The sequence below is a fragment of the Apodemus sylvaticus genome, chromosome 15 (genome assembly GCF_947179515.1).
Source record: "Apodemus sylvaticus chromosome 15, mApoSyl1.1, whole genome shotgun sequence".
In the NCBI taxonomy this organism is placed as follows: domain Eukaryota; kingdom Metazoa; phylum Chordata; class Mammalia; order Rodentia; family Muridae; genus Apodemus; species Apodemus sylvaticus.
The window spans coordinates 26,136,485-26,164,276 of record NC_067486.1 but is presented as its reverse complement, the minus strand read 5'-3'; positions in this window follow the sequence as shown (position 1 = coordinate 26,164,276).

The following is a 27,792-nucleotide window of genomic DNA, read 5'->3' as shown; positions in this document are numbered from 1 at the left end:
TTAGTAAGAAAATGATACCTAAAGATACTAAATAACTTCCCTGATCAAAAATTTGGGGGATTGGTAAGCCAACACATGACAGAATATTGAACCCAATGCAATGAGCTCACCATTGTACCTGCAAGATGTCAGGGCTACAGGATGGGGCTGATCTTTTGAGGAGAAGACATTAGAATCTCTGCTTTGCCAATCACGCACAGGGGATTTCATATGAAAAATAGTAATATCCATAAATTTTAAATGTATAGAGTTTTCGGTTTAAAATTCATGATTTTGGAGGCATAATAAACTACTACTCCCAATGCCTTTCACATATGAAACATATGAAAATATTACATGTTAACTAACAGTCAAAGTAAAAAAATAAAAATAATTTGCTTAGATCCGATATATTATATCTGAAATTTGGAGAAATATCAAATGTGCTAAAAAAAATATACTAGTGAAATTTATTCTAACTTGTCTCTATCATCCTGTTTCTGTATTTGATATGACTGTTTTCAGAGATGTAGCATATTATATTCCTGGAGGGGAGAGGAGCCCCGCTGATGCAAATATCTAGAGCAATCAGGTTCAGGGTGCTGATACCTGGGGTATGACCCACGTAGATGATGCTTGGCAGAGCCACAACAGCCATTCTGGGCCCAGGGCCTTAGTAATGTTCTGTTTCCTAACACGCACATGTGTCTATCACTATTCCCCACTCCCCAGGCACTTCTTTTTTTAATTTTATTTTTATTATTATTTTCTATATTCTTTCTTTACATTCCAAATGATTTTCCCTTTCCCGGTTCCCCCCTCCCCATAAGTCCCATAAGCCCTCTTCCCTCCACCCATTCCCCAATCAACCCCCTCCCACTTCTCTGACCTGGCAATCCCCTACAATGCTGCATCAAGCCTTTCCAGGACCAGGGCCCTCTCCTTCTTTCTTCTTGGGAATCATTTGATTGTAATCAGAGAAGTCAGATAAAGGCACTCTTGCTGCAGGCATTCTTTGGATCTAAGGACGGTGGTTGATAAAATGTTTCTTAGGAACTTTTTCTTCTCTACTTTTAGATAGTTGCAGTTAAAAGTAGCAACCAGACTACTCAAGAACAGCTGACCGTTTCAACCTCATCTACTGAATTTGGCAAATTGAAGTGTGTGATACAGACAGAATGAGCACTGGGAAAATTGACTCTAGCACTTCCAGCAATGCCTAGACACAAAGACAGAAGTCGTTTTCTTCAAACATCATACTCTTTCTTCTTAGACATTTTTATTTGGGCATTTCTTATTTTTTCAGCTCATTTTCAAAACAGTATCATAAATAGCATCATGTTTTCCTTCTAGAAGTTGCACAGTCCAGCTCTGCCGCTGCCTGCTTTTCTTCTGGAATTTTCAAGAAGGCAGCATTTTTAGTATTAGTTGTATGTGTGCTTCCTAATCTCATTTTCTTTTCTACCACTTTTTGACACTTCTAAAATTTATTATAGTTTTAATATTCATGCTGGAGCAAAGGAATATCCCTCTAACTGTAGTAAAAGTTTAGCACCAATCCAAGATTATTTTCTCATCTGTTTTCATTTAACCTACAGTGTCAGGCGATTGACCCTTTATGAACACTGTCTTTAATTTCAAATAATGTATAAAGTGTACATTGCTCTATTCTTTTATCATTGCTCTTTCTCAAAGAATCGATTTTCTACATAGCATAGAAGTTGTATTATGCTTTCTTGTCAGGAGTTATTATTTTGGAAATACAACCAGTGTACTCAATTCCAAGGGTATATTCCAATCTTTATTCCAAAAACATAGTTTATTTAAATAATATGTATAAAAGTGACTTCATTCAAACATTATTAGTCCAAGGGCCATTTAATTTGTTGGTAAAACAAAAGTCTTCTTAGAGGAACCTAATTTCAATGGCAGTTAAGTCAGTGGGTTAAAGGTCTATCCAGAATGAAAATGAAACTACCAAATACCTATGTCCCTTTGAGATTTAACAGGAAGCTGTTGGGAACTGGCACACATTGTGTTCCTAAACATTGGGTATGAATCTGTCTTCCCATGATGTGTGAAACACAAAAACATCAAGAGATAACAGGTAAAGGAGGCTGATAGAGATATTTATGCTTTAGGTATACTTTGAGACAGAGAAAAATCATGACCTAGAATCATGATTTGCTGGAATTTTTTTTTTTATGTTTTAAGTATGGAAATGACTCAGGTCTTGTATTATTTTTCTCCTGACTGTAACCATACTACACACAAAGTAAATGAAGGGAGGAAGAATTTACTTTGTCTCATGGTTTAGTGCCTAGTTAATTTGGCAGAGAAGACATGATTATCATATGCATATGCAAATACTTTTATGAAAGACCTGTAACCTAGAAAACGATGAAACACAGCAGAAAGATATTTCCATAACAAATGATCAAGTACTCAAAGAGGCTGAGAGGCAGAGCTCTCGCACGCTGCAGTCTAGGGAGGACTGGGTGACGGAGCCACTATAAGGGAAGAAAAGAGAATTCAGTCTCAGATAGACAAATATGTAGCCTTGAGCTTAGTAACAGATGCCAGAGGTCCATCTGTTATCTCTGAACAAAATCTTTTGTCTATAGCTGGAGAGTAAACAGAAGTAGTCTCTGGGGTAACAGAGTTTAGAAGGAAATGGGAAACACTGGCAACAGCTACAGTGAAAACTATGTAGCAAGTTGTCCCAACTTAGTAGTATCCCAAAAGTATTTTATTTTTAAAGTAAGCGGTTTAAATTGTATGTAGAACCAGCCATATATATATATATATATATATAGAGAGAGAGAGAGAGAGAGAGTATATGTTGGGTCTAAGAAAGCACAATAGGAACCTGGATTTGAATGGATAAATCTTGAATTGGGAAATTGTACTGAAGGCAGATCCAAAAGACCACCTTGTGAGGTTTTAGAAATATGAAGGCAACTCTCTACCAGAGGATGCCTTTCTGGATAAAAGCGCTTGCTGTCTAATCACGAAGGCCTGGGGGCACATCCTTAGCATTAACCTAAAAAAACACTTAGCACTAGATGCCTGTAATTTTAGCAACCCTGTGGAGGGTAGAGTCAGGAGAATCATTGCGGCTTGTTGGCTACCAAGCCTATCTTTAGGTTCAGTAAGAGACTGTTTCTCACTGGAATAAGAAAGAGTAATGGGACAGGACAGTCAGCCTTTTCTGTGTGCATCTAGGCCCATGCACAACACACACCCACACATATTTGTGTATATACCACACACAAATGCACACAAAACAACAAAATAAAATAAACCCTGGTAGTTTATGTAGTAATATTGCCACATGCCACATACGTTACAAGATGTTACAAAATTCTACAGAGCTAAGCACCATTCCTAATGGATAATAATGAATTAAATCGGTAATTATTAAATTAAGAGAGTGCTTGTTAGTTTTAACCACTTGACTTTTAGCCTCACTTGTCAAGAGAACAATTTACATTTTCCTTTTATTTAGCTCTTTATTCCCTTTTATTTTCTGTGACTTAGCTCTTTCATTGACAAATTTGATGTGTTTATTACCAAAAATAGAATACTATAAAATATACTGTATTGTTATTGTTATCACTGTTCATTACTATTGGAATTCTCCTTTCTTGTAATATACTATATCGGTAATTTTGTTTTAAGAATTTGTAAGTGATAAGCAGATTTTTACTAAGAATTTTTTTTATTTTGTGTTTTCTTTTCTTTTTTGTTTTGAGATAGGGTTTCTTTGTATCACTCTGGCTGTTCAGGAACTCAGCCTGTAGACCAGGCTGGCCTTGAACTCAGAGATATACATGCTTCCGTCTCCCAAGTGCTGGGATTCAAAGTGTACAGCACCACCAGCAAGCCATTGATTGAAAATTTTATGCATCTGTAAAACATTATTTGATCAAATGCATCTACTTTCCTGCTCCTCTATTGCCCACTATCCTAACTTCTTGTGATTTTTTTTTAAAAAATAAATACTGAGTTATGGAAATAGGATTCACGTGGTGCAATGATATGTAAATGATAGTTTGAGAAATGGTCTCAAGAGTTTAAAAAGAGAGAAAGATATAACTGTAATATGGGAGATTCGGATAAGAAATGGAAAAGACTGGGCAAAATAAAAGCCAAATCCCTATTATATTGATGATGATGGTTATGGTGATGGTGATGATAATATTTAATAATAATAATAATAAGCAGATGATTCTACAGGGTGCTATAAATAGAGCTACTCCTTAGGAATTCTTTCAAGCAGAATATTTTGAGGTTTGAGGTACTCAACTCAAGGAATTTTCCTTTGGACATTCATTGTTTTAGTCAAAATAAAATCTCAATGACATTAAACTGGGCTACCACATACCCAGTTGATGAGCCCAAGTCATGGAAAGTTGATCCGCTATCAAGCCCCAGAACCCCTGACTATTCACAAATAATTATGAAACACCTGTATTTATTTTTCTCATTCTTTAATGTAAGTACTAGAAAATGCAAACACTTCCATTCCTGTTTTTGAAAAGACAATTCCGAGTTGAGTCATTGCCCAGAGAGGAATCATGGACATCCCCCCCTTTCGATCATTGAAGACTCTTATCAAAGCTATTGATTATCATCCACAACCTGACAGTAAGAACTATTGCTGGAGACACCACTTACTTTTGTCATTGACGAAGGAGAAATTGACTGGTGCCAAGGCAGAAGCTTCTACGGAGTAGTCAGTCTATCGAGCAGCCTTCTCAGACCTGGAAGCTACTCTGCATATCACTGCATGTCTGCCTTTTTCGCCCTTTTATTGTTTTTCTATCCTACTTTTACCTTATTCCTTTTCTTTAATGATAAGAGAAAGTGTATTTCATCCAGGAAATATTCAGAAAAATAAGGAATTTTCAACTGCATTCTTTTTTTCTTTTTTATTCGATATATTCTTTATTTACATTTCAAATTATTTCCCCTTTCCAGGATCCTCCCCTCCCTGAAAGTCCCATAACCCCTCTTCTCTCCCCCTGTTCCCCAATCCACCCCTTCTTGTTTCCCTATCCTGGTATTCCCTTACACTGCTGCACTGAGCCTTTCCAGGACCAGGGGCCTCTCCTTCCTTCTTCTTGGATATCATTTGATATGTGGATTGTGTCTTGGGTATTCTGAGCTTCTAGGCTAATATCCACTTATCAGTGAGTGCATGATAAGTGGTCTTTTGTGATTGGGTTATCTCACTTAGTATGATATTCTCCAGTTCCACCCATTTGCCTAAGAATTTCATGAATTCATTGTTTTTAATGGCTGAATAGTACTCCATTGTGTATATATACCACATTTTTTGTATCCATTCCTCCATTGAGGGACATCTGGGTTCTTTCCAGCTTCTAGTTATTATAAATAGGGCTGCTATGAACATAGTTGAGCATGTATTCTTATTACATGCTAGGGAATCCATTTTCTGGTTTTCCCCTCACCACGTGAGCTATTCAATTGAAACTCGTGGCTTCAGGCAGATTTTCTTTTTTTCTTTTTTATTGGTTATTTTATTTATTTACATTTCAAATGTTATCCTTCTTCCTGGTTTTCCCTCCACAAAGCTTTTATCCCATCCCCCTCCCACCTGCTACTACGAGATTGCTCAGTTATTTTTCCTTTTTTTTAATTGGATATTTTATTTATTTACATTTCAAATGTTATCCCTTTCCTGGCTTCTCCTCCAGAAACTCCCTATCCCACCCTCCCTCCCCATGCTTCTATGAGGGTGCTCCCCCACCCACTCACCCACTCTGGCCTTCTAAATCTTTCTCCCTATGTCCTCTTAGACATTCATTTCAGCTCTCATTGGAGCATATTTTGTCTATGTATCTCTCCTTCTTTGCTTGAGTAGTACTTCTTGCTATTTCCTCATTTGCTATTTATTTCCTTAATTGTTCTTTTATCATCTGTGTACCCTCAAGTAACTTTATACTTAAGTAAATGGAAGCAAATTTTTCAAGTCCTTTTTTATCTTAAAATAGTTACTGCAGTTGATTGATGTTTTGTGTGCACTACATTTTTCTAGCCTCTAAATTATTTTTTTCTCCCAACACAGAAGACATTGCTCTATTAGCAACTGGTATTACATTTCCTGTTGTGAAATCCAACTACTTTTGTTTATAGATTGCCTCCTGCCACCAGTGTTTTTAAGGTCTCCTGTAGAATATTTGTTGTTGGTTCAGTACTTAAATCTTAAATCTTGGAGGGTACTTGATAACACTTTCGGCCCATGTGAAAAGTAACATTCTCTCAGCCCTAGGAACTTTGACTGCAATGCTTTCTAATTTTATTTTTTACCCTAAGTATTGTCTTTGACATGCAAGAAAATCTTAATAATCAAAAACAATATGACCCCACCCTCTAATTTCTCTTATGTTACTTTCTAATAGAGCTAAGATGTTGCCTCAACTTTATATTCTGTTTACAGTTTATATTTCTATCTCAAAATCTAGACAATTTTTTCAATTCACTTTATCAATTTTCTGAGTAGTAGAAAGCATATATATACATGCTGATTTTGCTTGAACATTGAGTTATACAATATATGAACCAAATATTAAAATGTAATCCATAAATGTACAATATTTTGTGTTATTATGTGTTAGTAAAAGATAAAATTTGAGCTGTCAGCTCATGCCATAATCACAGTATTCGGGAGGCACAGATAGGAGAATCATCTTAAATTCAAGGATAGCCTAATCTGCATATTTTCTAGGCCAGGAATTACATAGTTAGCTCTTGTCTAAATAAACAATTTGTAACTTCACAAAAGAAAAACATCATCACTACATATCATTATTTGAATTCAGCATGAATCTCAACTAAAGAAATCCATAGTAATAGAATACCTTCCAAAAAATATGTTATTATGTCTTTCCTGTGCTTCTTTTAAGTTATAAGAATGATTAGCAGTAATATTTAAGTAATAATTAGAATAATATTTTATCACAAATAACGCACATTTTCATTTTACATTTATTATGTGTCAGCATCTGATCAAATTAATGTGAGTGTAATTACGGAGGTCAAGTTGACAAGATTCTGTGATAAACTGAACACAGGAGGTGAGCCAGAGGTCAGAACCAAAGATGCCCTCTAAGCGCCAGGTGTGCACTTCATTGCATGACGTCATTCCTTGAGCCAGCCAAGGATGGAAGACCAGGTTGTCTGGAAAAGGGTCAAGAAGAGTTCAGCTATGACATAGTTTCTTTCTAAATATTTAGTATCTGATACTATATCAAAAACTGAGTCATGAACTTCATAAGAAAAGGTTGACGTAAAAATGAAATTCTAAGTATTGTTATTTAGTTGATGATATGAGAAATCTTGAGTGTGCAATGAAAATCCCAAAAAGATTCTCCAGAGACTTGGGAGAAAAGACCAAGGTATCAGGCTCTGAACCAAACTGAGAAATATTCACCATGGCCACAGGTTGATATGAGGAAGAAGCAGTTGAATGTAAACATGTTCTTATGCTGCTGTGTTCTAGAGTCCTGGTTTGCATTCGCTACCTAGGGTTAAAATGATGTGTGTAGGGGGAAGACTGAAGAATGGTCATGAGATAGCCGATAGCAAGGAAAATAAGGCACAGAGAAATGCTCTGAATGATGAACGAAGAGAAAGGATGAGCTATAACTGGAGTTATGTGAAGTGGGGAGAGGCTGTGCTCAACCTAATACCTTATTAGAGCTATTCTCATAGCCCCTGAGAAGGTGTGCTTGAGTGTCTTCATGCCCGGAAACAACTAAAGGTATTGTTCACTGAGTAAAGGGCGAGCTGCTTATAAAGCACATCGAGAAGATAGAAATAGCCTGAGACATGGAGTCCGCCTCGTGCTGTAGCTTTGCGGAAAAGGAGAAAGAGGGTCCAGGGTGGGGAGCTGTGAGTTCAGAGATAGAGAGTTGAAGAATTGTTACTTTCAAAATATCCTCATAAAGTAGAATATTAATATTTAATTGGTAATCTGGGATTGTCCATGAAATAGGGATCAAATAGAAGCAACTGTCAGAAGCTCGGCAAAGTTTGACATTTTACAGTCATGATGAATAGGAGAGGGAGATCTTCCCAACACTGTACAGTAACTTTCGTGTGTGTGTGTGTGTGTGTGTGTGTGTGTGTGTGTGTGTGTATGTGTGTGTGTGCGTGTGTACATGTATGTGCAGGTGCACTGACATAGTACAGTGACCACAGTATGTACATGTGGAGGCCAAAGGCCCATGCCAGATGATTTCCTCCATTACACTCCACCTTATATTTTATAAACAGTTTCTCCCACAGAACCTGGAGCTTGCTGAATGAGATAAACTGGCGGGCCAGCTAGCTCCAGAGAGCCTCTTATCTCTCCCCCACGAGCATTCTATGCCTAGTCCTGCTGAGAATCAAGTTTGGGCACCATGGCCATGGAAGTACGTGCATTACTGACTGAGCCATCTCCACAGCCCTAGATAATATCTTTTGAAATAGATTTATCTTTACATTTATATTTATTTGGGCTGATATTTGTCTCTCAGTATCATGTGACTGTCCTTGTGCAAGCTGGAGAATGGAGATAGTGTGTAAACAACACAGCAATCTGATCTGAAGCCTGGGGTTCAGAGGCATCGATAATCTAACAGTTATTGACATGATGGATCTCTAAAGACAGCCTTAAATGAAAAATGACTAAGAACAGTGGCTTGAAGGTAATAAAATTGATGCTGTTTTGATTAGATGGCAGAGTTGCGTCATCTAGGTGAACCTTAAGAGGAGAAAGACATGGTTCGACTTCTATTTTGAGATGGATAATGTTACTGTGACAGGGAGCGAGTAAACCTGAGTGGTAGGATGGGATAGGGACAAATCCTCCAACAAGGATGACATCAGGGACCATCAGCCAACTAGGATGGCATCAGGGACCAGGGCACACCATTGTTGACATCCCCACAAACTGGAAAGGAATTAGCAGATTGTGAGAGTGTGAAGCCATCGCCGAGCCTTGAATAACTAGATACATCACACTCAAGACAGAAGATTTCTGCTATTCTCTTGTTCACTTTCAGCGTAAGGATGCAGGTGTTATGATTCTGAGCTGGTACATGAGAGTGTGGAAAAACCATGCCATAGACACAGCCCTGGGATAGATGGGAGTACCAGGAAGTACACACGACGCTACAGGCAGAGTTCAGTCTACAGGGGACTTACTGAAGGACAGGGATCCTGGGAACCAGGAATTGATGACCTTGTTACCACAAAACTCTGACTTGTCCTGTCTGGCTAGTATATGTTTGCTTTCTCTCTCTCAAAAAAAAAAATGGAGTTTTATTTCTTTTCTGCTCCACCTCACATCTTAACCCAATACAGTAACGCTACAATTTTGCGTATTTCCCTCTACCTAAAGTGCTCTTGCCTAAGACTCCTTCTCTCGTAGCTCAGCCTCTTCCTGTCATCTTCACCATGTTCTCGAGTGACAGTCTTTCAGTGCAACTTCTTCAGAAACCATCCACCTTTGAGACCTGAGCCAGCTCCTCCTCAGCTCCATGTCCTCCTCCTGCACATCCGCTCCTCTGACGTTCGCCTCTTCCTCCAGCCCTCTTCTCATACGAAGATTCCCAAGCACCTTGTTTCACACCTATCCCTCATTCACTGAGTTATGATCATCAGCTAGAGCAGCACCTAAAAGAAGTCGTGCGGTCAATAAAGGATTGCAGAAAAACCAAGCTAGTGCACATACAAAGTAACACAGCAGAGAGCTCTACTGGAGTCTAAGGACAATTACAAAGAGAAGTTATAAAAACATAGGGATCAATGAATACATTGTTGAAATAAATGCGAGACCCTCCAGGCTTAGAGGGTCCAGCACACATGTTGGATGAATAAATCGTGCTAAGAGCGGTTTAAACTGGTTCTTTATTTCAGTCACCTCCGGACTGTAGGATGATTTTAATGTCACTTGAGAACTAAATTCCTGATCAAGTAGCCCCCTGAATAGTCCCCTTTTGGTTTAATTTTAAAATCCAAATAAAGTGCAGAGCTGTTTCCCCCGCATGAGCCTGGCTGCACAGGAGCGCCTCAAGGCGTGTCAAGGCCTGGCCCCAGACTGACTGCCAGATTCTGCAACTGAAAAAACTAAACGACAGGAACTTTGAGAGCCTGAGGATTGAAGAGAGCATGGCTCGATTTCACCACAACTTCTCACTACCCCACCTGGAAGGCAATTAAAATTCCATTGATTAAACAAAAATATTGAATGCATTCATGTTTTTAAAATTATTTTTAATATATCAGGTCCTTGTCAAGGCGATTCAATCCCAATGCTCACAGTTGACAGACACTAGTTTTTGTATTTATGATCAGTATATCTTTTGTTCTCTAAGTCCTTTTTTTTAATTGTATTACATTTAGTTTACGTATTTAGGGAGGGGTCACATAGGCCAATTCACAGATGTGGGGGTCAGAGAACAACTGGTAATGGTTGGTTCTCTCATTTTACTACAGAGTTCCTGGAGTTCAGACTCACCCAGGTCCCTTTGCCCACTCAGCAATTCACTGGCCCTGTTTTCCATTTCTTTGCTTGTTTTTTTTTTTGTTTTTGTTTGTTTGTTTGTTTTTGAGGAATATTGCATTCAGAGTTCACTGTGCTTATTAATTTTTATCAGCGGCTGTAGACTTCAACCTCCCTGCCCTGTCTTTCACCTTTTCTTCACTAGCTAATGATACTGTAGGATATAAGCCTACGTTTTTGAGACCATGCTTTTTCCTCCAGCGCCTGGAAACCTGGTCTTCCCCAAATCTCATTGGCAAACTCAGAAAGTAAGAAACACGCTTACCATTCAGTTTCCTCCCTGATCCAGCTTCTAACCCAGTGAATTCCATCATTCCTCACTAAGCACACTCAAAACTAACACGGCTACCCCAGAACTCATGGATTTTACTTTGAAGTCTTTCTCCTTGATATTTCTCATGACAAAAACCTAAAGTGACCAATGGCATCCTCCTGTGTCTGCTTGCATCTGGATTTAGAGACAGTGGGCTGCACTGGGCTTTCTCATAATTACTTCTCCAGCTTCATTTTCATTACCATGAACAGTGCTGACATTTTCACTGTGATAAGTAATGCCATACCTTTATCTAAAGCTAAATTAATGGCAGGGTCGTTTTTCTTCTGGTTCAGTTTGCTTAGTGTCTATATCATCTGAGACTTTCCTAGAGGATGTTATCACTGCTTATTTGTTTTAAAAATGAGATCAGTAAAAATCCTCACAGTTTGCATCTTGTTTATATGTAAGGTGCATGCATACATATGTTTGTCCTAGAATAAAACAAGGCCACATACATGTTTTGAGTTTTCTAAATATCCATTATCTATCAAGAGTTGTTAGGCCTTATGAAAATACAATATTTATCTAGACAAACACTGGCCATATCGTCCTTTTGGAGGACTCTCTACAACCCCAACTGATTTTAAAGAGAAGAGAGCCTAGTGTGGGTAAAACTTGTGTCTTATGCCCTAGCCACAGCCCTGAGGGAATATGCAGCACCAATATCAATTGTCCCTTTGAACTGGGGTTACTGGATTGTTAACATGTTGTATGTGAATCAACAGGGTGTCTGCCCCAATCCTGAAAAGATAAATATGGATGAGTCCTAGGCTGTGAATCAAGTTTTTTCAGGAAGAGGATTAACCTTAAACTAACCGCCCTGCTGCCTTTACTTCTCTTGTGTCAAGGGATAAATCATATTCTACTCATGTGTCTATGGGAAGACTAATAATGGAGATGGACAGTTTCCGCCAGCTCTTACAGAATACTCGCCTATGATGATTGACAATCTGAAGAGAGAGAAGAAAAGAGGAAGTGAAGTGTATGGAAGGTGATGCAGACTTTCCATTTAGAGCAGGGCATTTTCCTATTCTTTGAATGTTAAGCAGTGTGCATCACTATACAAATTACCATCTACTTAAAACAATGTTTTCTGGTGAAGATTTTGAGGGATCCACCAATCTATGGACATATGGACAAAGGATTCAGGAGGCATTTTAATACGATGTCCATTTAGCAGAATAACAGTATATAGGGTCTCCCCCATTATGGACCTTGTGACATTAATGGCTGCTGAGAGATTGTCAGTTTTCTTTACTGATACATCTCCCAGAAAGCTACTCATATTCCAGTAGATGGCCCTCTCTATACATATACTGGTAGCACTATGAGGAATCCATTGATTTAAAGACAACGTAAGTGTATCTGTCAAGATACTATCTCTCAGCACCCATTAATGTCAATAGCTCCATTGGCATTGGGAGGACTAAGGGAGGAAATGGAAAGGAAGGGAAGCAATAGGAGTAGATTTTATTAAAATACCATATATTCATATATAAAGTTTTCATGTAATAAAAGAAGAGGGAGGAGGATTTTGAGATACACTTCAGCATTTTGAAACCTTTATTTTTCCAGTGTTCACATACATACTCTCTGATCCAGCAATGTCCACTATTCCTTTTGTGTGCCATGCTTCCTAGTTGCTCCAAGAAAAAAGTATTTAAAGTTTAAAGAAACTTACCTTCCAGGAAAACTTCACAGGAATAGTGAAAGGTATCTATAAAATAGATTATTCCCCTTCTCAATGTTTTTGTTCCTCTTCCTTTCTCTATGGACAAGAAAACTTATGCTCAGGTTGCCAGTTATACAAAACATCTCTAATTCATCTTTTAGTCTATTTATATATAATAACTGCAATGTGTTTGTGGAAGACAAGGTAAATTTGAATAACAGCAATAACTTCCAAGAGTTAAAAACTCCTATCTGACCTAAAACCTCTCATTCATTTTTACTAAGTATAATTTAGATTGACTTTTGAAAAATTATTCAGGGTTATACCAAAAAATTTTGCAATATGCATTATGGTAATAACTCAATTCATACGTGGAATGTATGATTGGACTTTAATATATAAACATATATTTCTGATACATATGTAAATGTTTATCAGTGTTGCATTTCAAAAATAAATCTATGTATTATGTTGATAATAAACAAGAGTTTGTGCTTCTGTGAATTTTTTTAAAGACCTTTACAGCCAGAGATATACTTGTTTTAAAAGGCAAATGTTGGAAAAAAATAAAGTTCCCAATAAAATGGTAGAATGCTAAATGTATATAAAACTCATTTTATATTATCTTAGAATATATATGTAGCTAGTTGGTGGTGGCACATGTCTTTGATCCCAGCACTTGGGAGGAAGAGGCAAGCAGATTTCTGAGTTCAAGGCCAGACTGGTCTACAGAGTGAGTTCCAGGACAGCCAGGGCTATACAGAGAAACCCTGTCTTGAGAAAACCAACATATATATATATATATATATATATATATATATTTACTTATATATTTATAAGTAATGAATATATAAATAATATAAATATATTATAAGTAATAAATATATAAGTAATATATATTTATATATTACAACATGTATATACATATATAAATGCATTGCAATAATACGCTTGTCAAAAGAGTAAAAGTGACAAGTTAACCATCTTACAAAAATTTTTACTCTATTAAGGATAGTTTACTGTTGAATAAAATGCATATTAATTGATTGATGTGACTTAATCTTACATATAAAATTCTGAGACCTCAGAAAGGTAATAATTTGGTTGTCTTCACATTTCTGGTGAAAGAATGTAAATTCTTCTCATTTACATCAAAATGTAAAAACTTCATGCTCCAAGAAAGATGCACAATTAGAACTAGCTAGAAAAGATGGTATAATCATGAGGAGGATGGAAGGAGGAGGAGGAGGAAGAGGAGAAGGAGGAGGAGGAAGAGGAGAAGGAGGAGGACGAAGAGGAAGAGGAAGAAGAAGATCAACAGCAACAAGAACAAGAAGAATGAGAACAAAAACAAGAAGAACAAGAACAAGAACAACAAGAACAAGAACAAGAACAAAAGAACAAGAAGAACAAGAAGAGAAGAAGAACAAGAACAAGAAGAGAGGGAGAAGGAAGGAAGAAAGGAAGGAAGGAAGGAAGGAAGGAAGGAAGGAAGGAAGGAAGGAAGGAAGGAAGGAAGGAAGAAAACAGATGATACCTCATGTAAAGGATGTGAGTACTAAAGAAAAATGAATCTAAAGGTAGAGATAGATATACCTTTTGCTGGGCAGTCTGTTTAGCATTCTTGAAACTGTTCAGTATCTACAGAAGAGGCAAGAACCTGCAGACACTCAGTGCAAGCTCGGGATATTATTCCACTCTTCAGGGTCCTGGCATTTTTGTCAGCTACCATTTCATAAGTGATATTTTAATTACCATACCTGAGCTAGAATGTATAAATGCAATTCTACATATTTGACCAGTCTTTATGTACAAAGAACTAGTTTGGTAACCATTGTTTCTCTCCCAAAGCAATACCGCATTATATTCCCTACACTGATACTATAAAGTCAACATAGGCAAGATAATTAAAAGAACCATTAATTTTTATTGAAATTATAATGTAGGTTCTTACAGTTTTCCACCCTGGCTGGAAAACATTTCTTAAAGAGATTATTGAGTGACATAAAGCTTTTTTCGTCACTTTCCCATTTATCTGTTGATTTTATGTAAAATATTATAGTAGCAAATTATTATTTGAAATTGGAAAAGACTCATGAGTTTAATTATCCTTTTAAAAATTACATTAATTCACCCAGACATTAAATGGGGATTCATAAAGCTATAGCAATTTGAAAAAATAATTGACCAACATAAAATTGTTAAGACTTCATATGAATATTTAACAGACACATTGAGTGAGGCAGTATGTCCTTTAAGACTGGGATCAATTGAGTCAAAACTTCAAACCTAGAACTATGTTTATTTCTCATCAATGTCAAAAACATCATATAACTTTCTGGAAAACTGTTATCATTTTAAATTAATAATCTAGGTTCTCTCCATTCCCATATCCCAGGCGCCTATATTCTGGGAATGATTTTTAAATAGTGATGTTCATAGTGTGTCTAAGTCTGCATACTATTTTTTTTTCTGATTATCTGGTCAGGAAGACATTTCAGTCTGCTAGTCAAAATAGATAAAATGTGGCACATTTAATTCTGTGTTTTAGGAAGAGGCAGTAGGCCATGGTAAGGCTATGGCACTTGGCTGGACTAACTTCCCCAACACACAAGAGGCCTGTGGTAAAGTTTGAATGTGTGTTTTGTTTGTCACCAGCAATGGGTAGGATTGCTACCACAATCCAATGGGTAAACACAAGGTAGATTGCTGAATACAGGGACCATCAAACAAAGTTATGTTCAGTGCCAAATGACAGTACTGCTGAGGCCAAGAAATCCTGGCTTGCTGTGAAGAAAATCTGAAAAAACTATTAGAAAATCCATCAACTACCTAGTTTCACCTGAAAATAAATTCACATGAAAAGCCAAAGAGAGTCTACTCTGTCATGATTAATAGACACCTGGATCATTTACTCTTTCATCCACAGATAAATCATAGACTAAGTTTACTTTAGGACACAAAGCTGAGTCTATATCATTCACTTTAGATTTTTTTTCTGATTATCTGGTCAGGAAGACATTACAGTCTGCTAGTCAAAATAGATAAAATGTGGCACACTTAATTCTGTGTTTTAGGAAGAGGCAGTGGGCCATGGTAAAGCTATGGGCTTTACCATGTATGTTTAGAGAAAATGTACATTAAATGTACATACACAGATAGAGAGAGAGAGACAGAGACAGAGAGAGAGACAGACTCACACACACATACAGAGAGAGAAGAGGGGTGGATATGAAGCCTGTACCAATTTGTGCATCACGTACCCCAGGCCAGGGTAATTGATTTTATCTTTTTATGTGTATAAGGAGATTTAACTAATAAATAATTAGTTACAACAAACTAATCAGAAAAAGAAATTGATATTTCACATTTAATTCATTTATAGGCTTGGTAAATTTTTTTTAGAAACTTTTAAAAAGGACATTAGAGTCTCACCTCATGGTGGAGATGGAACAGAAGGCAGGCTGACACACACTAAAGAAGCTAGAGAAGAGGTTGAGGGAGAGAAAAGAGAAAGGAAGGACAGGGGAGAGGGGAGAAGAAGGGAGGGAAGAGAGTTTCAACTTAAAGGAGAACTGTGCTTCCTTCTCATCAGTGGTAGAGTGCTGTACAATATGCTATAACATCGTATCTTTTCTAAATACTAACCCAGATTCTCCCTTTTCCGCATCCAGGGATGTATTCTATATTCTGGGGATGATTTTTTCATGATTATGTGCATAGTGTGTCTATATCTGGTCAGCAGAACATTACAATTTGCTAACTCAAGAAGAAAAGCAAGCTACACATGATTCTGTGTTTTAGGAACAGATAGTGAACCATTGCTTCTTATTTTCCTTATAACCGGAAGCTATGGTCCTCAGCTAGACTGATTTGCCACACATTCCAGGAGCCTGGGCTAAAGTCTGAAAATGTGCGGGAGGGGATAGAAGAGCACAGGGCAGAACAGGACAGGAGAGAAGAAAACTATCCAGAAGAAAAATTCTATGGCCAAATATTTTATGAATTTTGTCTTCTTCTTCTCTTAAAAGTACTCATTTATTTAAAATGTGAATTTTTAATTGAGTTTTCAGCAAAATACACATACAATTTCCTTTGCAATACATATATTTGGAATCCAATATTTATATTCTGTTCTATTTTCTCTACAAACAAGAAAAGCAGGCAGCCCCTTCCCCTCCTCTCACCACATGCCTATGTGCAATTAAAGTATTTAACCTTCGTGTAGATGAATTAAGGTAAGTATTGACTGCATAGATCTAGCTTCAGGCTGAGTCTTCACACCACACATTTGAATAGCTTACATTACTGAATACTTCTCCATTTTTAGAGACTGATATGCCTTACATTTGTACTTCATAAACAAGTAAAAATGCTTTTTATTATGACTTTATGGTACTGAAACATATTTATCACATTTGTAAGACAAGAGTCGCCAGTCTCAGGCTTCTGATTGCCTTTACGTTGCAGTATTAAGAAAGCCATTTATGTTGAGATTGTGAGAATTGGTTGAAGTCAGTATAGAAAGTGGTCATCTGACTAGTCTATGTGAATGTCTGGTCATTCCTGTATGAAGCAGCCAGGGAATATCACTGTGCAATTACTAGAAAAATGAACAGCACTGTTCACAAGAGCTAGGCAATTAATTAAATGATATGCTTGTTCATCTTGCAGGTCAAGCAGATAATTGTGCTGAGAATTGCTTTGAAATCATGCATGATTCAACTTAGCTCTGTTGGACCCCAGGAGAGATTTACAGGTCACACTGCATATCACACTTCTTCTGGGTAGAGGATTAATACAACCTAATCCTGTTAGTGTTCAAAATGGCATGAGATAACAAGACAGTTGTATTTACATGTTACATAAACCCTACAGGGTTCAACCTTACATATATATATATATATATATATATATATATATATTACAGACAAATATGCTATGGTACTTGTCATGTTTTGAATTTTATGCCATGAGGTTTATTTAGTATTTATAACTTTGTATTGTCACAACTTAGATAAAACCTAGTAATCCTAAACCCTACCTCAAACAAAAAACAAAAACCTAGTAATTAATAAATACAAAGATATATTTATTTTTTCTTAATATTGATACATTAAACAAACATTAGCTATGGATCTCATGTCTACATAAATATTCAAGAAAACTATAAGGAAAATATAATATATTACAGAAGCAGATTGGTCAAAAACTACTTAGTTCACTGAATACATTTGTAACTAAAACGTTATATTCCCTTTATAATATTTAAGCAGTCCAGTTGATTACAGCATATTTTTTCTGTAAGAAACACAGAAACTGACATTTAAAAATATCCTACAAAGTTTGATAAATCTTGGTCTACTAATAAATAATATTACTTCAACAGATAATTTGTTTCTAATATCTTTAGTTTCGAGAAGCATCTATTTAGATTTTTTTTCACACTGCAAAAAAATTATGTTAGGGGAAATTCATACAGGTCAAAAATCTTTTATTCATAATACCTTTTTAAAAATATTTTTAATTAAGATAGAAATATATCCCTTTTCCCCAACAATACTCCTTGGAGGTACACCTAGAATATAATTGCTATTTTGTTACTTTCTAAATATTAAAGATCCTTTGCTATTTTAAAAACACTCTCAATCATATCTCCTTAGTATGATCAGTTTTATCCTGATATTCTAGAATTCTCTCATGCAATAATTTATATTTGCCATCATGCTACAACATGGACATTTAATTATGTACTATAAATTTATACTATCCTTCTATGTAATAATGTAGGATTCGGTATAAGAAAGATGCATTTTGGACTCTATCCAAAATGAAAAACTTTATTTATTATAGTTTAGGAAGAGTTTGAAACATCTTTGCCTACAGGGTCTAGGCAGGTCCTGTGCATGCATGGATCGGCCTGGGTGTATGGAATGAGGAGAGAATGGCAGATGCTGTGCTCATTCGTCCTAACACAAATCCTTTCCATATGGAAATCCCAGCGCACTGTAGTTGGAGCTTTAGGTCTTTCAAGGAACAACAATAAATAAGATTTATATTTTAAATTTACTTTCTAAGTGGTGGATTATTTGATTATCTATCATAGAACCGACATAAATGCACTTGGAGGTCGTATGCAAGATGCTGGTTTTCATTTAGTTGGAATAATTGTTTAAAAAATAAAACTTAAATTGTGTGTTGAGATTTTAGTGTCTGCTGACGATTTCTCTGCATGCACTCATTATACTTGTGTTTATTTAGTATACATAAATGGGGATTTTATACTACTGACTGTCTCTGGGTCTTCAAAGTCCATCTCATATGACCTCCAGGTAAAGTTTCAAATGATTCTTATCACTACAACATATATTGTTGCCACTGGAAATTTAAATGTTACTGTTTAGAAATGATTTTGCTAAATCCTCTTAAATGCAGCTGTTCAATAAGTCTGTATACAAAATACTTTTTAGTAAATACAATTAGAGAAATAATAGAAACAATCCTTATTTAAAAATTTGTGTATCTCCAAATGAAAATAAGATAACCACACACACTAATAAAATTAACATTTTTTCTTAAAAAGGACAATTTTATATGGTTATATTTTTGTTTGTTTATTTTTTTTCTACTTTTTCAGTGGTAGTCTGTGGATCAGGAAAGAATGCACAATACAAAAATACTTGAAGTGTGAACTAGTGTAACTAAACACCCAAGATGCCAGCCCAGAGGAGGTTGAAAATGACTCTGTTGGCAAAACAGACAATAATTAAGGACTTTTTAAATGTTAGAGGATTAAAGAGAAGCTTGCTCAAGAATGTGAAAGAGGCTACTATCCCGAGAAGGAACCTGTTAAGATATTAAATCTGGAGTGCAATGCTCAAAGCCTTTGCTGAATTATTTTTCTAAAATTGTACTCATCTTATCTGATGGGAATATCTGAAACCAGATGCTAATCCTGTGGTTAATTTTAGCTAAATTAGGGAGTTTAAAAAATGAGTTGGAATTCTAAGAAAAAATATATATACTACCTCCTATCAGTTTAGGGGATCTTGCAGCTGTTCATAGTTTGACTTCTTAGCACGTGTCACTGTGACAAATGAAAAATATTTTCATCCACTAGGATTATAGGGTTGCCAAAAAGCAATAAACAAATTGTAACAAGAATTTATGAATGCAACTGAGAGTTCATCAGACTATTCACTGCTAATGAAGAAAATGAAAAGATTGCATAGTATTTTCTGCTGACAAATGGTCCATGTTGCATTAATAATTTATTAGCTAAACTGTGTGATTGTTGTGGGTTAATGTGGTAAGCATTGACTTATTTTAATGATTTCTCAAAAGTCATGGTATGAAGCCATTAGACATAGCTCCCTTTGAAATGATCTTTTGAGTAGCTTTTGCATTTCAAAGTGGGTTTCTATCAGAGGTCTTTCCATATGGGAACTATAGTTGGTTGATAAGATGTCTTTACCTTAGGTCAGTGGAAAATCATGAAAAGTTCTTAATAAATCACTTTTTCCTAACTCAATATTATAGTTACAAAAAAAAATCCTGTTATCATCTTAAGAAAAAATACTTAGAGAGACCTAAATTTATAAAAGAAAGAAAAGAAAAGGAAAGAAAAGGGGAGAGGGGAAAGAGGAGGAGAGGGGAGGGGAGGGGAGGGGAGGGGAGGGGAGGGGAGGAGAGGAGAGGAGAGGAGAGGAGAGGAGAGGAGAGGAGAGGAGAGGAGAGGAGAGGAGAGGACCCAATACCATGCTTTGGAAATACTGGACCAGAAGAGGGGGAAGATGTAGATTCCATCAAACAAATGAAAAATTCAATATATCGTTTTCCACTATCAGAAACCACAGACCTGTAATCAGTTGATGTGCTTAATTCAATGTACACCTTCCACCTTCAATATCATCTCTTCAAGCAAAACTTCAAAACAAGCCAAGTATGTTAAGAAAATTCTAGGGTAGATCATGCATGCATAATTTGCACCACATATGAGAATATGAAGCATGAATTCGACATAAACAGAAACATGAGTAATGGCCTACTTCCTCTTGGCTGGAAAGTGTATCTGTGACCTAAACTGCCCCTAGATAGGTATGAATCATTTCTGTTCCAATAATTGGCTTTCTAATTAGCTTTTAGATGTTGTCTAAGCTTCTAGACAGTAAAATTTCCTTTTAAATCAGCTTGCTTAGCCAGATGTAATAGTTTATGCCTGTAATCCAGCACCTGAGAGGCTGAAGCAAGAGGATTATGAAGAATTTAAGACCAGCTTGGATTACATACTGACCCTCTGAGGCAGTGTGGTTAAGAGGAAGACCCTCTCTCAAAAAAATAAAATCATGTTCATGAAAGTCTAAAAACATATGTATAGCAAATGACATGCTATACATATACATTTAAAAGAATCATAAAATCAACAAACACCTAAAAGAGGGTTTAGGTTTTTTTTTTTTTTTTTTTTTTTTTTTTACTTAAGTGGTGTAAGAAATGTTTAAAATCAGGCAGAAAAAAAGCAGATTATTTTCCAAGAATATTTATAGGTAAGAAAATAGCAAACAAAGACAAACAAAATTTTCCCTAGATTTTTCTAGCCTTTAGTACTGTATTTCCTTAATAAACAAAATAACATTTTTGTCCTTAAAAAGACTTCAGAATGCAACTCATTCCTTATGATATTCTTATAGGACACACAACATAAATAAGGACGTGGTAATCACTAATGTCCTTCCCAGCTTAGGACGATTAGGTTATGGAATGGTTGCATATTAAGCTGTCTAAGGGAGAAAATTCTTTAACAAGTGTTGCAAAAATAGCAAAAAGAATGAAGACTCGTGTTCGTCCATACTGTAGTCACGAGCATGCACACCAATCAAACTAATTGCTGTGTATGTAAATGGGTGGACAGACTGTATGTCTATTATCCAAACAGTCCTTTGTCTTGTCAGGCAGTGAAAGAGAAAGACCTTAATCCTTGGTGTCCTGGAGAATGTTTGCTGGTCCTGGGGGAGTGACTGTCATTTAATTTAGGCAAGTTAGAGACTGCCTCAGGTCTGTGTATTTACATATAAATTGTTTGGTGGTCTGGGGGAGGCAGAGAGGAAAGACATCTAATCAACTCCTTCCCACAGTTATGTTATAACACTTGCTTTCATGTGGAGTGTATCTTCTGCAATGTATTCTTCTTCTTCTGTATTTGTATAGAAAACAAAGGTTGTTCCAGATGGAAGCCTGTTGTGTCACACATGTGGGAAGTAAGGCCCATCCAAGAGGAGTCTGCACTGTGATCTCTCCCCACACAGAGCAATGATTTAACACAGACTTTGTACTAGTTCTCAGTAAGGGCTCAGGGTCTACAGAGCGAATACCACGTTGGATGAAACAATACTCTTGGATGACTTCACACTGTACTTTCCCCAGATACATTAGCATTCAGGGACCCATAGACTGATTCACTAAACCAACTAAAGGGTCATAAAAGAAGGTATGTGTGTATGTTTCAGGAGGAGGAACAGCAGTTTGGAAAGGGCTTTTATAGATGCTATCTCCGTTTTCTAAAACTGGATTTTGAGCAGCACAGTTCAAAGACTCATGTCAGAGGAACTAAAAACTTATTTAGTATTCTCTAACCAAATGTGTTTTATGGGGTGGACCAGAGGTAAGGGCAGCTGGCTGGGGGGGGGGGGGGGGAGACTATTAAGTTCAAAGTAAGTACCGAATTACGAAATTGCAAAACTAATAATTGCTATCATTTTAATTATATAGCAATTACTAACAGAAAGTAACCACAAATAAACGCTCTAAGATTGAACCTCCTTGTCTCCTGGCACAGATGAAAATGTCTAAGTATGTTTAGGTTTTGTTTTTTGTTGGGTTTTTTTTTTTTTGCCAAAAGTTATAATCTGCTGAGCCCTTCTTGTATGACCAGTTGTGCTCCATGTTTTATCCACATTCGTTTGTGTTAAATTCTCCATGCAGTTTTTTCTATATAACAATCTTTATGTCATATTTTATTAACATTTTTAAACATCATATAAGTTTTCTGATTATATTCATCAACATTTTGTCTCCTTAAATCCTCCAGATTCACCCCAACCACTACCTGCCCTCTTATTCCTATCTTTGAGTGTGTGTGCATGTGTGTGTGTGTGTGTGTGTGTGTGTGTAATTTTAACAAGCTGTCAACTCCAGTTTATGTTGACAGTCAACCATGTACTGCTGAGTGTAGGGCCATCCACTGGAACTACACCATTTTTTTAAAAAAGATTCTCTCTGTCTCCATCGTTCCTGAATTAGGAAGGAGTAAGGGCACAGGAGCACCTCCCCACTTCTGTGCTAGATCGTTGATTGGCTTGATCTGTGTAAATCTTGTGTAGGCAGCCACAAGCTGCTGTAGATTCCTGAGTGCAAAGGGCCTGTCATGTCCTAAAGAAACTGATGTGCAGGAGCCGTTGTTAGTTCCAGTCTCCCTGACATCTGGCTTTTACAAACTTTCGACTCCTCTATCGGGATAGTCCTTGAGCCGAGGAGAGGATGTGGGCTACATATGTCCTGTTTGTGGACGAACAGCCCACTCTTCCTTGTTCCCTACACATGGAGCAGCTGTGAGTTTCTGCTTCATCAGGCCACCGTAGGGAAGGAACTTCAAACAGCAATATCTGCTTTGTTTAGAGTATCTTCATATCTTTATGTACTTTCAAAAAATGATTGAGCATAGTGTTTAAAACTAAACATAAATCCAAAAATAAATTATTAGGAGCAATAGTTTCAAAGATAAAATATATAATTTTGACAATTAGAGCATGAATTCGACACTAAAATTGAATTTTCATCATAAACACAAAATGTGTGCTAAATACTTAAGATTTAACAACTTGGTTTAAAGGACTACTCTTAGAGTTAATAAGATGTAAGAGAACTAATCAATAGTGTGGTGCTTTGAATAGGAATGGACGCTGTAGGCTCATGTATTTTGACCTGTAGTCTTCAGGGAATGGCAGTACTTGAGAAGGAATAGGAGTGATGGCTTTGTTAAAGTAGATATGGCCTTGTTGGAGTAGGTGTGGCCTTGTTGAAGTAGTTGTGGTCTTGCTGGAGTGTGTGGCCTTGTTGGAGTAGATGTGGCCTTGTTGAAGAAGGTGTGGTCTAGTTGGAGTAGGTGTAGCCTTGTTGAAGTAGGTGTGGTCCTATTGGAGTGGGTGTGGACTTGTCGAAGTAGGTGTGGTCTTGTTGGAGTGGGTATGGCCTTGTTGGAGTAGATGTGCTCTTGTTGGAGGAAGTGTGTACCTGAGGGTGGGCTTTGAGGTTTCAAAAGCACAAACTAGGCCAAGTGGCTCTCTCTACCCGCTGTCTACAGATCTGGGTGTACAGATCTAGGGCATGGATTCTTTTTCTTCTCACATTCTCCTTTCCCAGGCAACTGAAATAATGTATTGCCATTGTCCATTTGAGATACTTTTGTATTCACTAGGGAAAGTTTAATTAAGGGAGCATGTTTAAACAATGTCTGATCAATTTAGTTTTGTTTTATAAAATATGTTAGTAGGAGTACTTTCCCATCCTGATTTAGTTCAGTAATGAGATTTATCGTACATGTGCAAAATATTTTAAATACTTATGGGGTGTGCTGAATCACAACTGAGACCTAGACTTTAATGCTCTTTAGCATATCTTATTTAAATTGTATTTGCTTTGCTTTGTTTATTTTATATACCATTTACTTTCTGAGTGGATGTGAAGTGAAAAACAAATCCTAAAAGGTCTATGCTATAACATTAACTTTTTTCGATGTAAAAGAATGGAAATAAGAGTTAAATAACAAATGATGGTACAGAAAAATCAGGTGTTGGCCAAGGTGGCAATTCTACCAAACAAAAGCTTATTCTAGAAGTAGTCATGGAAGAAAAATAATGATATATTTCATAAGGATCACGTTGTTTTGGCTATTGTTATTGTTGTGAGGACAGACCATGACCCTAGGCAACTTTTAGAAAAGAAAGAATTTAATTAGGAGCTTGCATACCATTTCAGAAACTTAGTCCATAATCATCATGATGGGAAAGAGATATGCATCCTGATCCACAGGCAGCAGGGATAAGAAGGAGAATCACTGGACCAGGCATTGACTTTTGAAACCTCAAGGCCCACTCTCAGGGTCATACTTCCCTCGACAAGACCATACTTCCATAATTTTCCAAACCATTCCCCAACTAATGATCAAGCATTCAAACATATAATGCTATGGGAGTCATCTTCATTCAAAGCACCACACAGATGAATAATAACAATATTTGTTATTGTGCAAAAGCAAATGTTTCAGTAGGTTTTGTGAGAAATCACTGTATTACCTTAAATTCTAGGCAATGGGATCTGATAATCTATAAGCAAGGTTTAGTTTGTTAATAACTATTAAAGATGCACAAATAAGCTTCAATTTTTGCTTTATCAAATGTAACCTGAAACTATTTTAGTTCTGTGTATAATATCTACTACCACTTATCATTTCCTGACTTTTGGAACTTGCTGGTGTTAATGATATAGATAATAATAGTAAAATTTTAATGAATATTCTACCATTAGCTAAAGTCCCTACAACTGTCATAACTCTCTGTAGCCACATGTTAGGATAGTTTTCTCTCTAAATTATTTAAGCACACACACACACACACACACACACAATTCTGTCTCATTTAGATTTACCACAAAGCATTTTCTTCGTCACACCTTGACTTGTATTTTGCATGTGTCTATTTCAAACATGTATCTAACTGTGCTTCTGTTTAACTGCAAAGCATGAACAGATGCAGTTGAGAGAGTGGTATATAATCTGTCTAACAAAACAAAGAAAAACAAAACAAAAGAAGATGCAGCTGGTAACGATCCAAGGCCTAGTATAACAACTCTAGGGATTTGTGAACAGTTCAAAGTGCTTTAGATAAATCTCCCACCCTGAACTGCTTTTTCATCTCATTTCCTAATCTAGCACCTCCTCTCTTCTGGTGTTCTTCCTACACTAGATGTTTATGCCCAGACTGCCTAGAAAGGAAGCAATGCTTTCCTTCCTACAGAATCAAAAAGAAAAATTGTTCGCGTCCATAGTCACCTTTTCCAGAGGGATGGAGGTTCTTAACCAAATGGAAAGCTCTTCGCTCTTTGCTTGCAGGATGGAAAAGGAGAAGTCTTGTTTGGTACTTGTCTACATAGAACATAAATTGAGATTACATAAATTAAAAAAATAAAACTAATTTTCATTTAGAAATTATGAGTGTAATTACATCATATTATATGTCACCTTCTAGCAACATGCTTAAGTCTGGAGATGACTGTAGAACACTGAAAAAATGCCAACCACATGGAATATGCTATGGCTTCCCAGGACCTCGTGGATTATATATAGTTTAACTGAACTTGCTATTTCTCTGAAACACAAAATAAATGCCAATTCCCATGTATAAAACAATACAACAAAAACACTTCAATTATTTATTTAAATACTAGATGAATACTGAATACTGGATACAATTGAACTGATTAGTGAATAATTAATATCACACACTTAATTTTAGTATGAAATATCACTTCTATTAGCAGAATGCCTTTGTCTTTTTTTTCTTTCTTTTTTATTGATCTATTGACATTTTGCACGTCTCATAAAACTTCCCTAGCTAGGGCTTGATATAAAGTGTCTTTGTTTTAGTTTTTCCTAGGGTCAGCAGCTTCTATCCATCATGCTAATTCAGATTGTTTTCTGCTGTGCATAAGTTACTCTCCAAGTCTTTTCTTTCTTTTTTCTCTTACATAGTGATTATTCTCATGAGCTTGTGTCTCTGGAAACTCTTGCCCTTTGGCCACATTACTCAGAAAGACTTAGAGCTCTGGACTTGTAGGGTATCTTAAAATAACATTACGTAAAAATGGTCATTTAATATGAACTACCCAGTACCCCCAGAGCTCCCAGGGACTAAACCACCAACCAAAGAGTATACATGGAGGGACCCATGGCTCCAGCAGAGGATGGTCTTGTTGGACATCAAAGGGAGGAGAGGCCCTTGGTCCTGAGAAGGCTCAACGTCCCAGTGTATGGGAATGCCAGGACAAGAAAGAAGGAGTGGGTGAGTTGGTGAGCAGGGGGAAGTAGGGATGGGATAGAGGGTTTTCAGAGGGGAAACCAGGAAAGGGATAACACTTGAAATGGAAATAAAGAAAATATCTAAGAAAAATGTATATTCCTCATATACACAAAGGAAAAAATGGTCATTTTAAGCTCATCTCTCCTCAGCATAAATAAACAATAAACTGATGGCTTTGTGTGTCCCTGGTCAAGTTCCCTTGACCTCCAAGAAAAGCAAAAACTCCTTAGAATAGCTAGCAAGGGCTATCTTTGTCTCCAATATAAGCTTCATGTCTTTTGACTCCCCTCCTTCAACTGACATACTATATGTCACCCCCACAGCTAAGCCTTCCTTCACAGAGGTGTCCACCCCCACACTCAGTCACCACACCTACATTCCCTTGAAAGCATTGTTTCTTAAATATTCACTTTTTCTTCTGAGCTTTTGTAACTGATGCCTCTCCTTGCAACCAGTGATCTAGCTAGACTTCTATGATACAGTTTGGCTGTATAATTGAACCCTGAATAGAAGAAGAACAGTTCTACATTCTGGGTCTTTGAGTGTTCATAACATAGGATGCGGCACCGAATGCTTTCAGATCCATCTGAACATGGGAGCAAGGGGCCTTATTGCTCTAGACTTTGGATGCCATAAACTTGTGGTTATCGAATAAAAAAAATTTTAAAAAAAAGAAAGAAAGAAAGCAAGTTGAACAAGTTATGGAGAGCAAGCCAATAAAGCGGTGTTCCTGGGGAAAAAAAAAAAAAAAGACATTCAACGTGGACTCTTACTGCCCTGAGCATTAAGCAACAGATGTCCTGGAATTGGCAGCTAGTGTAATCCTGACCTTCCATTAGCAGGGAATGTAGCAGCAGATAACACCTACTAATGTTACTGCTCCTGAACTGCCCTTCACATGGTCCTACTTAGCTGTTATGGGTGGCTAATGTTACAGCTTTTTAAGCCAGAAACACCAGGAGCCTTGGTGTTTTAAGGATTGAGGGCATCTCAGAACTCTTACCTACATTGTGTTTATCCTCTCCACTCTTCTGCTCACAATTACTTCTGCTTCTGCCACTCTCATGAATCTGATCATTTGCATTCTCCCCTCTACAACTACTACCATTACCTT